Source organism: Sapajus apella, unplaced genomic scaffold (assembly GCF_009761245.1).
Source record: "Sapajus apella isolate SASKATOON/1434 unplaced genomic scaffold, GSC_monkey_1.0 scaffold31, whole genome shotgun sequence".
NCBI classification, from domain to species: domain Eukaryota; kingdom Metazoa; phylum Chordata; class Mammalia; order Primates; family Cebidae; genus Sapajus; species Sapajus apella.
The window spans coordinates 655,760-667,457 of record NW_022436971.1 but is presented as its reverse complement, the minus strand read 5'-3'; the positions used below and the strand labels follow the sequence as shown (position 1 = coordinate 667,457).

General features: G+C 40.9%; 1 protein-coding gene and 1 long non-coding RNA gene across 6 annotated transcripts in view; one reads left to right on the top strand and one right to left on the bottom strand.

Moving 5' to 3' along the window:
- DNMT3A (DNA methyltransferase 3 alpha) overlaps positions 1-11,698 on the bottom strand; it is a 120,551-nt gene that overhangs the window by 30,728 nt on the left and 78,125 nt on the right. The window lies entirely within an intron of this gene.
- Positions 4,696-9,851, top strand: LOC116561938. Its single transcript, XR_004273675.1, has 2 exons — positions 4,696-6,305; positions 7,603-9,851. It is a non-coding gene; the product is annotated as an uncharacterized LOC116561938 (long non-coding RNA).

The following is an 11,698-nucleotide window of genomic DNA, read 5'->3' as shown; positions in this document are numbered from 1 at the left end:
GGAGCATGAGAGCTGCTTCTGGAGACTCCAGGAAAACTTCCTGGAGGCGCCAGAATCAGTATGAAGCCCCGTCTCTACTAAAAAGACACAAAAAAAAAAAAAAAAAAAATTCCGCCCCTCCCTAAGAAAAATATCTTTTTTTTTTTTTTTTTTTTTGAGACCGCGTCTCTTTCCGTCACCCAGGCTGGAGTGCAGTGGTGCAATCTCCACTCACTCCATTCTCTGCCTCCCAGGTTCAGGCGATTCTCCAGCCTCAGCCTCCCGAGTAGCTAGGAATACAAGTGTGCACCACCACGCCCGGCTAATTTTTTTGTGTGTCTTTTTAGTAGAGACGGGGCTTCATACAAACAATGCCTCCTCCAGGAAGTTTTCCTGGAGTCTCCAGAAGCAGCTCTCATGCTCCTTTATGCTTCGTGTTGTGCTGTCATTACAGACGAGCACAGAGCAAGCCCCGCGCTCTGCCTGCCACTGAGACTTATTGGGAACATTCCTGCCTCCTCCACTTGACAATGTGTGCCTCTGGGACAGGGACTGTATTCAATTGGTCTCCCCCAACTCCACCACTAGCATAGTGTATCTATGTGTATCTAGTAAGTACTGAATTACTAAGCAGTAAGTAGTAAGTACCGAGGTCCATTAACTCCTTTATACTGGCCCCTTAATAAAGTGACACAGACAGCTCTGGCAGACCACCCCATACTTGAACATCTCACGGCCTCCCTGACAAGCAGTCTGGTCTTTAAAGCAGATGGAACATTGGCCATTATGTTTTCTTCTTTGTCAGCCCCCTAGACCGTGCTATGGGAAGGTTTCTAAAGTTGGCCTAAATACGGGAAAAACCTTGCGGCACTCTAGACCACAAACTCCTAGAGGATTTCTTTGACCACCTCCATTAGGATCCCACTCCATGCCCTTCCCTCTCTGTCCCTGCCAAGCAGTCTGGTTCAGGTCAGTGGCCCGGCACTGCCTCTTCCCGGGCTCCGCCTTCCATGAGGTCCTTAGGCAGGGCTAGGTAGTTGCTCACATTGTCCTTCCCTTCATATTTCTAAAACAGACCTCCCCTGGCTACAGCACAATTCATTCATTTACCTACCAACCTCTCACAGTGGAGGGCAGGATTCTGACTTTCCTTAATTTGCTTCCTTAGTGTCTAGAAAATGTTGGAACATAGTAGACACCCAGACACACATGGTGGCGTCTTAAAGGCTGAGCATGCAGTATCTGCTCAGTAAAGGCTGGATAACCCTTTGTTTTTTGTTTTTGTTGTTTTTTGAGACAGGGTCTTGCTCTGTTGCCCAGGCTGGAGTGCAGTGGTGCAATCTTGGCTCACTACAACCTCTAGCACCCTGGCTCAAGCGATTCTTGTGCCTCAGCCATTCGAGTAGCTGGGATAACAGGTATACGCCACCACACCCAGCTAATTTTTGCATTTTCATTAGAAACGAGGATTCACCATGTTGGCTACGCTGGTCTTTAACTCCTGGCCTCAGGTGATCCCCCCGCCTTGGCCCCCCCAAAGTGCTGGCATTACAGACATGAGCCACTGCACTGGGCTGAAGGTTTTTTAAAAAAGAGTTTTTATAAGGATGCTTCATGTATGTGTCTGTAGAAGCAGCACATATGTGAGGTCTGAGAATTCATGCAAATATTTAATTTAGAATTTATGTACAAGGTAATCTAGGTGACAAAGAGAGTGCAGATCATTATTCTAGTCCCCCTGCCCCCCAGCTGCCATGATAGAATTTTAGAATCTCTGGGGTCTTCTCATCTCATCTATTTCTGTCGTATTATAAATCATGAAACTAAAATGCGAAAGCAGAAAGACTTCCTCATATCCATAGCTAAGGAGGAGCAGAAACTGAGATGAGAAACCAGGCCTCCCAAATCGCATTCCAACATTTTCTTAATCCAGTTTCACAACATATCCATATGGTCATGAGAAAACAGCAATTCAAGGGCAAGGGTTCAGGACCACATGAGTAGAGCAGGAGGGGGTGGTCAGGGAGGCTGAAAGGGACCTAAGCCTCCTGGCAAAAAGGCATGGGGAGCAGCCCCAGCAACTGCAGGCCAGGGGCAGGAAGAGCGTGCAGCGGGCTGGAAAGCCAGGCCAGCTCTCTCCCTCTCTTTTAAACCCATCCTTTAATTTCGTAACAATTTCCAAGCTAGGAAACCAGGAAAACTGGGAGTATAGGTGAGTCATTTAGGTGCACAACAGAAGCAACATGAGATTTGGAGTCTGGTTTTGCCCATTGGACCACTCCATCAGGATACCCATGTGGTGGTAACCTACTTACCTATAGAAATCCTAGTTTTCTAATAGCGAAATAGGCGTTAAAAAATACTTCTAGCTGGGCGTGGTACCTGTTAACCCTAGCACTTTGGGAGGCCAAAGTAACTGGATCACAAGATCAGAAGTTTGAGACCAGCCTGGCCAACATAGTGAAACCCCATCTCTACTAAAAATACAAAAAAATTAGCAAGGCGTGGTAGCAGGTGCCTGTAATCCCAGCTACTCGGGAGGCTGAGGTAGGAGAATCACTTGAACCCAGGAGGCAGTGGTTGCAGTAAGCCAAGATCATGCCTCCGCACTCCTGCCTGAGTGACAGAGTGATTCCATCTCAAAAAAAAAACAAAAAACAAAAAACTTATATTAAACGCAGATAATATATTTTAGGATTGTGGTAAAAGTTAACACTCCTGGCATAGTGCATGACGTAAAGTAGGTGCTCAGTAAAGTTCAACCCACTTTCCCTGGTTCAGGCTTTGCTGTGGCCAGGAGTTGGCCCTGGGCTATTAGTCACCTATCCCACCCTGCCTCTTTTTTTCTCACCACTAAAAAGTATGGGTTGTTCTAAGAGCTGTTCTCCCTGAGCCCCAGAAGTGAAGACTCTGGTGCACAATCAACCCATCCACGTAAAGGACAATGGGCACCCATGCTCCTTTGGAGGACGTGCCCTCTCTCCTCACTGGTCCTCCGAAATGAGACTCACCCCCATGTCTGCCCAGTAAAAGCCTTTCTGCAGGAAAAAAAAAAAAAAGACAATGGGGGGTCCCTTTGTGGCCACTTTCATAACCTATGGTAAAGGCCAGCCCTGGAAGTCACTGCTGGTTACAAGCTGTCATGGGAGCCTCTAAAGCATGTTCAGCCTTTGGGTAAAGTATACTTGCTGTGTGCTTACTCCAAACATCAGCTCCTTCCAGGGTGATGTTATTTTTGAGGCCACCCTGCAAAAGGTCAGGTATGGCAAATAAATGAGAAATGTCTGCCAGTCCAAATACTCCAAAACTGCTACACACACACTTGGCTAATAATTTGGTTTAAGCCCTTACTGGTCTTCACACTGTCATTTCTCCCGAACTAGATGAAAGCCCAGGAGATCACACCTTATTCATCTCCTCCTTCCCACAGCCCCTAGCACAAGACTCCCTTACTTAGTAGGTACTGAGTGACTGCTTATTAAATGGAAAATGGCACAGCAGGGGCGTGGGGGCTTTTGGACATTCATAGCCTTCTCTTCCCAGGGTGGACAGGAAGCATAGTCTGTTGAGACTGCAGGGTTGTAAAGTCAGGGGAGGCAACATTTGCTAAGCTCACAGAAGCAGCAGCACAAATGGCCAATAAACATAGGAAATGATGTTCAACCTTACTTGTTATCTGGGAAATGCCAATTAAAAGCATAACAAGATACTATTTTCCCACCCATTTGATTAGCGAAATATTGAGATTGGCAAAGGTCTTCTCATACCCTGTTCACAGGAGCATAAGTTGGCAGTGCCCTTTGTAGAGGGCAGTTTGGCAGATGTCATAAAATGTAAAATGCACATTCCCTTCAACTAGGCCTTTTTCTTTCTAGGTGTCTATGTTAGAGAAACAGACACACAAAGAGCCATGACCAAGGCTGTTCCCTGCTGCAATGCTAACCTGTAAAATATCATACATAAATGCCCACCAATAACAGAATGGCTAAATAAAACTATGGGAATCCATATGGTGGAAACTAATGGTAATTATCTGGCTAGATTGCACAGACTTATTTCAGTTGAAAAACCAAGCTGTAAAATGAAAACTACAGTGTGGTTCCATTTGTGTAAAAAGAAAATGAAAAAAAGAACCCGTGAAGCAAAATTACATATTTACATGCATACACACGAATAGAAAAAATCATGACACATACCAAACTGATAGCATCAAGTATTTCTGGTGAAGGAATTAAATTTTCAGGCTAGGTGTGGTGGCTCATGCCTGTAGTCCCAGTATTTTGGGAGGCTGAGGTAGGAGGACTGCTTGAGCCCAGGAGCTCAAGACCAACCTGGTCAACATAAGGAGACCCATCTCTACAAAAAAATTTAAAAATTAAGGCCGGGCGCGGTGGCTCACGCCTGTAATCCCAGCACTTTGGGAGGCCGAGGCGGGTGGATCACGAGGTCAAGAGATCGAGACCATCCTGGTCAGCATGGTGAAACCCCGTCTCTACTAAAAATACAAAAAAAAAAAATCAGCTGGGCATGGTGCCGCGTGCCTGTAATCCCAGCTACTCGGGAGGCTGAGGCAGGAGAATTGCCTGAACCCAGGAGGCGGAGGTTGCGGTGAGCCGAGATCACGCCATTGCACTCCAGCCTGGGTAACAAGAGCGAAACTCCGTCTCAAAAAATAAAAATAAAAAAATAAAAATTGGTTCTTTAAAAGTATTTACATCAAATCATTCACTATAGTGTCCTTATTTAAGTAATACACATCAGAAAATTATTATAATTCCATTTCTTTAGTATGTATACTTTTGTTATAACTGTATTACAAATATAGGGATTTTTCTTCCATACATGGAATAAAAGGAAATTACTCATGTTGCTAGTGTCCTAATACAGATTATTAATTATCAACTTTGGTTAGTGCAGAATTTTCACCAGAGTTCTTACTAATGCATACATGTACAAAACAAAGTTGAGGCAGCTTGAGCATTAGCCCAACCCAGGAAGCAGATGCTGGTGGATGTCACTTCAGGTTCTTCCTTGTAGCTTGCTAACGTTGAGAGACAGGTATGAGGTATAGCTCCTGAATGCTGTCATCATATCCTGAGTCTGTAGGCCATCTGTTTAGATGAAAGTGGGAGAGAATGTAGTAGCTTCTGACTGTGCCATCTCTTACCCTATGAAAGTTGAAGAACAAACTCTGGGAGGGAAGTAAGTAAGGCACTGAGGCCCTCAGGACTCCTGTAGATTTTTAGTTCTTCTCTTGAACTCTGAAAAATACTTTCCCTCAACTAACAGGAGAGAGCTAAGCAACACTTTCATAAATAAACTGTTATGAAATGGTACATGATTTAAAGTATTTTTCCCCCTTTGTGTTGATTTAAAATTGAGCAACATCTCTAGTAACCTCCTGTTAGAAAATATATTAAATTTAAGACCTCGTAGCCAAGTGCAGTGATGTGCCCCTGTAGTCTTAGTCACCTGGGAGGCTGCAGCAGGAGGATCACTTGAACCCAGAAGTTCGAATCCAGCCTGGGCAGTAAGACCCTATCTCTTTAAAAAAAACACACACAAAAAAAACTTAGTCTGATGTTATCTAGAGAGTAGGGAAGTAATTTATTGTGTTAAATGAAGATTCAGTTGTGAAATTGTTACTGCTAAGCAGGTTGGGGGTGGTTGGGGATAGAGAATAAGAGAGTTATGTATGGCCATTCTGCTTCTACCATCACTAGAGTCACACCTATATTTTTCTCTGCTCTCCCTTTGAACTATGTTTTTTCCTTCTTTCTTCCCACTCTTTCACTGTCTAGTTACTGTTTTCCTAATTGATATGTGATTAACTTTTTTTGATTGACTACCCAAATTTGGGAAAGAAGTTGGAATAGTGAAATAGGAATTAGAATACCCTGTCAAATCATGTAATGTCACTGTGGCTCAGTTAACTTCATCTGTTACATGGGGGTGATGTTATCCAGCCTTACAGGCTTATGCAGCTCAAATGAGAGAATGTAAATAAGGTGCTGGATAAGCCACAAAGCACTATAGAGATGTTGCTAATGAGAGTCAGTGGTTCCAGGCACATTGAAATCTACATTTTATTTTGTGTGTTGTATTTGTAACTTAAAAAAAAAAAGTATCACCGTGCTTAAATTATGCTTATGAAAACTCTCATCTAGGACATAATGAAGGTACTCTGGCAATGAAAGAAGGTGAAGTTCTCTACATTATAGAGGAGGACAAAGGTGATGGATGGACAAGAGCTCGGAGACAGAACGGTGAAGAAGGCTACGTTCCCACGTCATACATAGATGTAACCCTAGAGAAAAACAGTAAAGGTGCAGTAACTTATATCTAAACTAACCAGGCAGCTTTGTGCCATGTGTGACACAGGAAGAGTAACATAAAATGAAAACACATTCAAGAGGTTGAAAAGAGTAAGGAAATTTAAAGGGCATCAAAGATTAATTGTTCACTATGTGAGCTGAGTGTAGGCTTGATCTTGTGAATGTTACCACAAGAAACTTTTTGTGGCACTTTACTGTTTGAGTAATGTTGGTGTGAAGCTCAGTTGATGCCTTTTGCTTTATGTCCTGCTTAAGTCTGTGTGAAGGATTTGTGTTTTTCTGCCTTACAAATAGAATTTGATTTATTGGGCAGGAATTCATGGATAGTAATGCTCTCTGCCACTTTTACTTCAGAAAACACAGTGACTCTAGTGAATTTGAATAAGTGAAACTGCTCTGAAATGCTATGGAAAGCCAACTCCCCAAAGTGTGGTTTCTTCTAGGAGTTTGAATTTGTAGCTACAGTTTTCAGAAAGAAAAATAGTAGTAGATAATTGAGTAAAATAATAATATCATTTTCATTTTCTTCCCTTTTCTTAACTTTGGTTTCCTAAAGGAAGAAAATAAGCACTTGGCACAGTAATCTGTTTAAGTAGATTTAAAGAGAGTTGCACAGTGAATCTCCTGGTCTACCTCTTAGGTGAATAAAACAGATTTTGTTCGAGACCTCAACATATTTTGAGGTTAGCTGGTAATTTTCAATAATTTACAAGTTTCCTTCCAAACTAATCTTATGCTTGTGTGTTTCATCTTGAAAATATCTTTTGGGAAATACCACTTTAGTGATTATTTAGCATTTAGCAGTTACATATAGGAAAATACATGGTTAATAGAAAAATACACATTTGAAGATAGAGAAAACCTTGGAGGCGAAGTGTTGACAAATTTTAATTTTAAAGGAGAAACTTTTTACTATCTGGGTTAGAGGAAGATCCGTGTACCACCATTTAGGGCATTTTGTTATTTCAGCTGAATTATTACTTATGAGGATAGATAAGTGTTTCCAATTAATTTCAGCAAGCATTGTTGGAAACACTGTGCAATCCAGGATTGTGCGGTGCTGATTGTGTGATCACACCCTGAGTCAGTGGTGTGGGGAAGTAAAATGAAGAAGCAGTAAGATTGGTTTTTGATTTAGCCCATGTTTTAAAATTTCCTGGTGTTTTCAGTAGCTGTCTATAAAATGATTTTAGAGACATTTGAGACAGGCACTTTAAACTGAACACCCCTTTTGGTTTTACCAAAGGTCTTCAGTAATTGTTCTTTTCTTTTTCCTCCTGGACTGCAGGTTCCTGAAGAGGGTTTCTGAGGAAATGGGCAAGATGTTGAAGGAGGTTACATGCAGCTGCTTTTGGGGGGAGGGTATTAGAGTTGTCAGGCTCAAAGAGAGTGAGAGAAGCAAGTTGCATGAGTGCATGCAGACATGATTATTTTTTACTAACTTCATTAGCATTTCCATACATTGTTTTAAAAAATCGTAATACCAACCCTTAAGTTTCTAGTTCAGTTACTCCCACAAAAGAAAAAGTCAACAATGGCTTACCATTTTTCTGTTTATTTTACTGTTGTCTAATCAATAAAGAATGCAGAGCTCCCAAAAAATTTGTCTTACATTAGCTGTCCCAACAGGATTGTCTCCCTCCCAGCTCTGTTTTAATTGGCTTTTAGACCCACTGTCTGTCAGATCCTTGCCATCTGTCAGTGTCTGCCTGCGCCACCTCCGTGCTTGCTTAACATCCTGTTGCATGTCTAGAGTGATTGGGCTAGATTTTTCAGGCATGTCTTTAGATTCCCTGGTTCTTGTCAAAGCCTCTGTTTTGTTTTACATTTGTAGTGCAAATCCCTCTGTCAGACATCTCCAGCACTAATGTTTCCATCCTAGCATTTGTGTGCACTGCTGTAACTTCCCCACTGCAAACATTCCAGTTGTGGCATTACAAAGAAGTAGCTTGTGAACCTGAAGTATTTATGATAAGAAAAAGAAAACATCTCTGCTCTAGCCTACAGCCCAGTTGAAAGAACTCTTTGAAACGTGATACATCTTCAGCACCTCAGTCTGGGAAGAATCTATAGTCAGCACTGAAATCCTGGCATAATAAACACAGAAGATACTCACCACCTCAAGACAAAGGACTATTGTCAAAAGTCAGCTGCTTCCATTCAAATGCTGCCTTAAACTAGAGTGCCTAAATCTGTTGATTGCCAACACTACCACTACAGTGTCCCACAAAGGGCTTTATGTGTCAGCTCAGTGCGACCTCCTTTAACTCTGCAGCACGGCTGCAGCTGCCGATGTAGCCTCAGTAGGTGGCTATTGGAGCTCTACTATGTACAATGGTGCATCTTCAAATTTATGCATCAAACTGAAGACATGTCCAAGTCCATTTTACTTTGCTCAGTGTTTTTATGAGAAGTTTTATGGACCTCCCCCAGCTGTCTTTTTATTTGGGGTTATCACAGTCATGTTTGATTATTACAATGATAGTCTGTTTCCACGTGATGCTTTTGTTTGAACCTGATAAAATTTAGTGAAACTTTGTAATTATCTATGTGCACTTTTACTTGTAAAATGGAATTTCTGTATGTTTATACTTGTAAATATGATTGTTGTTAGTGCTCCTGTTGCTCATGGTGTCCTGCCTCGCATTTGTGATTGTTAATGACTTGTATCTTAACCAATTTCTTAGTGGTGTTGTAATAGGGAGATGGGAGCGGGTGGGGGGTTGTTTGTACCGCTGAATCTTCATTAATTTGGTTCTTTACTGTTTTGAGGGGAGAAGGAACATGAAATGGTTTGTGTATTATTGGATTTTAAGCAATATTTTAGAAGCTGTGTGACTGCTTTAATAACTTTTTCCCAGTATTATTTGAATCATACTACCAGTTGTACTAAAGCTGAATGACAATTGTGTGAAAGTTACTGCCTTCATAAGATCAAGTCACCACTGTTACACAGCTGACTTGTAGTGTATTACCTTTGCAGCTAGTAAACTATAAAGTTTAGATATTGAATCTCGTTACAGGGTTATTTATATAATGTGACATTATTCAATGCTGACTACATGAAGTAGTTTTAAAATCTAGTGCTATTTTTATTTTAAAGGTTAGCAATGCGGAGGAAATGTGATCTGGCTGTGTTTGTCTTCTGTACAAAGCCTGAAGTGCTTATGGTTTTTTGGCTAACAGCCACAGAGGGCAAAGTTTAAGACTTTCTTGTAAGGACTAACTGTTCTTTTCAAGCTACTGTTTGTTTTTCTAAAAGCAGGATTTGCTTCCGTAGGAGGCAAGTTCCTTGACGTGGAATAGTGCAACCTGTATATGGGTTATTATAATAGGAAAGACATTTGTACTTGCACAGTTTAAATCATTCTTAAATTTTGAACATGTGAATTGTCCCAAAAAATCTTTAATTTTTTGGTAATTTTTACTCTTTTTGTGCACATGTTGATTTCTTAATGGTAAATCCTTCATTTAAAGATAGTGTTCTCTGTTGAGAATATTTTCATGGAATAAAACAATCTTTTCATGGCCTGTTAAGGTGTTTAGTGTGTAGTCTCTCATTGCTGTGCGAACCAGAGAGGTAACGATTTTGTTCTTGAATGTGCCAAGTTTCAGATAATAAAGAGTAGATAACAAGTTCCATAAGTAGGACAACTTTTCTTTTGCAAAGCAGTTTGGAAATTTTTTTCTAATTTTGGTTTCTCTAAGCATTCCTAAGGGAAAAAGAAGTTTGTTGTTTCTTTAGAGTGAATTTAAGTTGCATGCAATAATTTGGATTTATCTTTCTTCTCCAGTAGCTGTGTTGTATAGACTTTCTTTTTACACCATCTATCCACTGCATCCATAAGAACTGTCCCTGTATCACATAGCCTCATCTAGCCGCTACATGCTAGCCAGCATTTCCTGTGCCCTGGCTTGATTCCTGATCAGTTAACAACACCCAAGTCTTCCTGGCATTTCAAAGCATGGAAAGAACATTTGCCATAATTAGTGACACATTATCTGTAATTTCAGGAAGTCTAATTTCAGAAGATTCACCTTTTAAAAGATGCAAATGTGAAACTATGACTATAAACTTTTAGAAACTAAAAGGGAATAAAATTCAGGGTAGATCCTGAACAATGCGAGGTTACGATTGTTGAGAGGAAAATTTAGAGATCAGTGCCAAGCTTGGAAGTAGGAACACGCAAAACAGTGCAAATAGCAGGAAAATAGTGTCAGTTGTTACAGCATCAGATAGCGGTTTGGGGTGGGGAGCTCAAAACAATGAAAAAGGCTTTTATTATCAAAACTAAGATCAGGGAAATCACATCCTATTTGTGAGAGAGAAAAATAGTGTCCTTAAAACAATAATAACAAATGAAAAGTCTCTCCAGGCTCATTGAAAAGGATTCTATTTTGAAGAATGTACAGGTTGAGTATTCCTTATCTGAAATGCTTGGGACCAGAAGTGTTTCAGATTTTTTTTGGGAGGGGGGAGAATATTTGCATTACATACCCTCCAGTTGAGCATCCTTAATTTCCAAATCCAAAATTCTCCACTGATCATTTCCTTTGAGCATCATGTCAGTGCTCAGAAAGTTTCAGATTTTTGATTTTTGAATTTGGGATACTCAACTTGTGTTAGCTTAGGTTAAAAAAAAATGTGTAAGAAACACTGAACCTAATTTCAATGAGCTCATATACCTAAGATCAATGTATTCCTGAGTATAGTCACTTCCAGGAATTAGGGAAACTGCAGAAAACAGAAGAGGTGCCGAAAGATTGGGGAATTGGCAAACATATATTTTGAAGAGTGAATTCTGAGAAGTTGGACAACCCTTGAAAGTATTAGATAATGTTGGCATTTAGGGGACAGTGTGTTGGGCAACTGACTAAGGTTCCTAAGAGTAAGTCATATCAAAATAGCCTCATTTCTTTGTTTTGATAGAAATGGGAGAATTCTAGGACACAATTAGTGTCGCTTTCAACACAATTTCAGTTTGACAATATTTCTCAGTTTTTTGTGAGTCGTGACAACACTGTTAGGGAGAATGGGAGCATTTGACGACCTCATTTGGTAAGCCCAGAATCTCCACCCTGAGGAGTTTTTTGTGGATAATATGTATATATGAACCATTATAAGATAAACACATCACCCAGTTTAACAAATAGAATATTACCAGGTGGGCACAGTAGAAGCACAGTCTGAGTGTGGAATGAGACAGACTAAAGCTACAAGCTTCCAGTTCTGGCAAACTAAGATCAGCAATCCCCACCCATCTCATTCCCTTTTTCTCCCTTTTCTCCATTCTTTTCTATGGCTGGGAGCTCCTGCCACTGACTCTTGGCATGTAGCCAGCACCCATTTGGTGCTGTTATCTGATGAGGGTAGGCGGTGAGAT